Below are 2,582 nucleotides of genomic sequence, written 5' to 3'. Positions count from 1 at the left end.
GGTCTTTACAGCAGGTGAAAGTGGGGACTTAAAGCTATTTATTCTTGTTTCAGAGTCTAAGCTCTCAGCCACTTAAACTCTTTCAGGTGCTTTCTGAAAACTCTGTGATGTTAACATTAAGCTTACAAAATGTTCATTCCCTAGAAGTTCATTGTTTAAAAGACCTCAGCTTTTAAGTGAATGCCCTACTTTATACATTTGGATAGTTTCTTCTACTTTATTTCTGCAAACTTCTTAAGACCTTACTGCTCTTGAATGTGAATTACCTGTCCCAGATCCTTACATAGTTGCCATATTGGATTCCATGAGAGCCTCTTGATAGTGACTGAATTATTTCCTCGAGAGTAAGAAAGAGAAGACACAAGATAAGAAGAGAAAAAACGGTCGGCAAAGCCTGAGTCCTGTCGTCTCGCCTTCCTCCCATACAGCATGAGCTTCACCACTCGCTCCACCTTCTCTACCAACTACCGGTCCCTGGGCTCTGTCCAGGCGCCCAGCTACGGCGCCCGGCCGGTCAGCAGCGCGGCCAGTGTCTATGCAGGCGCCGGGGGCTCTGGTTCCCGGATCTCCGTGTCCCGCTCCACCAGCTTCCGGGGCGGCATGGGGTCCGGGGGCCTGGCCTCAGGGATGGCTGGGGGTCTGGCAGGAAAGGGAGGCATCCAGAACGAGAAGGAGACCATGCAAAGCCTGAACGACCGCCTGGCCTCTTACCTGGACAGAGTGAGGAGCCTGGAGACCGAGAACCGGAGGCTGGAGAGCAAAATCCGGGAGCACTTGGAGAAGAAGGGACCCCAGGTCAGAGACTGGAGCCATTACTTCAAGATCATCGAGGACCTGAGGGCTCAGATCTTCGCAAATACTGTGGACAATGCCCGCATCGTTCTGCAGATTGACAATGCCCGTCTTGCTGCTGATGACTTTAGAGTCAAGTATGAGACAGAGCTGGCCATGCGCCAGTCTGTGGAGAATGACATCCATGGGCTCCGCGAGGTCATTGATGACACCAATGTCACTCGACTGCAGCTGGAGACAGAGATCGAGGCTCTCAAGGAGGAGCTGCTCTTCATGAAGAAGAACCACGAAGAGGAAGTAAAAGGCCTACAAGCCCAGATTGCCAACTCTGGGTTGACCGTGGAGGTAGATGCCCCCAAATCTCAGGACCTCGCCAAGATCATGGCAGACATCCGGGCCCAATATGACGAGCTGGCTCGGAAGAACCGAGAGGAGTTAGACAAGTACTGGTCTCAGCAGGTTGAGGAGAGCACCACAGTGGTCACCACACAGTCCGCCGAGGTTGGAGCTGCTGAGACGACGCTCACAGGGCTGAGACGTACAGTCCAGTCCTTGGAGATCGACCTGGACTCCATGAGAAATCTGAAGGCCAGCTTGGAGAACAGCCTGAGGGAGGTGGAGGCCCGCTACGCCCTACAGATGGAGCAGCTCAATGGGATCCTGCTGCACCTGGAGTCAGAGCTGGCACAGACCCGGGCAGAGGGACAGCGACAGGCCCAGGAGTATGAGGCCCTGCTGAACATCAAGGTCAAGCTGGAAGCTGAGATTGCCACCTACCGCCGCCTGCTGGAAGATGGCGAGGAATTCAATCTTGGTGATGCCTTGGACAGCAGCAACTCCATGCAAACCATCCAAAAGACCACCACCCGCTGGATAGTGGATGGCAAAGTGGTGTCTGAGACCAACGACACCAAAGTTCTGAGGCATTAAGCCAGCAAAAGCAGGGTACCCTTTGGGGAGCAGGAGGCCAATAAAAAGTTCAGAGTTCATTGGAAAAAAAAAAAAAAAAATGTTCATTGTAATTTTTTGGACATGTTATTGGAATGTCATTCAGCAAGTTATCAATCACTTTTTGGATTATCCATAGGAATTTCCAAGTTTCATTTTCTCTACTGCTCAGCTGGGTCATAGTCTGTCACCTATAACATGAAGCCAGAGAGACATCAAACCCAGAAACTGGTATTAGTGTCAGTGAGTGATTTCTGAGTGTGTGCCAAGCAAATAAAAACAATTTTCAAATTCTCAATTAGGTATTATCTGTCCCTTACATTTGTATGTGAAAGTTGACTCCAGTGATACATTCATTATAATAAATTACCTTTTTTCTAAGAGAAGAAATATAGCTAAAAGATGGTTGTAAAAACAGTATTTCAGTCAAGCAGTTGAAATTTCCACCATGAATTAATTACATTGTTTTATGCCATCTCACTTTTATGTTCTCTGGGAACTACAATTTGTCTTTGAACATGTTTGCTTATTATTTTTATTTTGATTAATATTAAGTAGTTTAAAAATGTAAGTGTATTTAATGCCTCTTTGCTTCTAAAATTTGAAAAGAAACAACTTCAAAGAACTATATTTGAGAATTTCAGTGTGTAATGGTTTTCTGCTTCTAGCAGAATTAAGTAGGGGAGCGAGTTTGCAAAGAAATGCCATGTAATAATGGTGATGCTGATAACAAAGACAATTAAAACCACAGGTTATAGCCACCTGACCATATCAGCAGGTTGCACATGGCCTGAAAATACCACATGTTGTTTATATGCCTTCCTCAAGCCAAATAGGCTTTA

The 2,582-nt window shown here is 46.8% G+C and overlaps 1 pseudogene across 1 annotated transcript; it reads left to right on the top strand.

Moving 5' to 3' along the window:
• The first annotated feature begins 382 nt into the window (after nt 1-382).
• LOC115897389 lies at nt 383-1,781 on the top strand (annotated as a pseudogene). The gene has a single exon (XR_004057174.1). The product of XR_004057174.1 is annotated as a keratin, type I cytoskeletal 18 pseudogene (transcript).
• The last annotated feature ends 801 nt before the right edge of the window (nt 1,782-2,582 follow it).

Source organism: Rhinopithecus roxellana, chromosome 5 (genome assembly GCF_007565055.1).
Source record: "Rhinopithecus roxellana isolate Shanxi Qingling chromosome 5, ASM756505v1, whole genome shotgun sequence".
Lineage (NCBI taxonomy): Eukaryota > Metazoa > Chordata > Mammalia > Primates > Cercopithecidae > Rhinopithecus > Rhinopithecus roxellana.
Note: the sequence above shows the minus strand (reverse complement) of the source record. Positions and strands in the feature narration are given on the sequence as shown.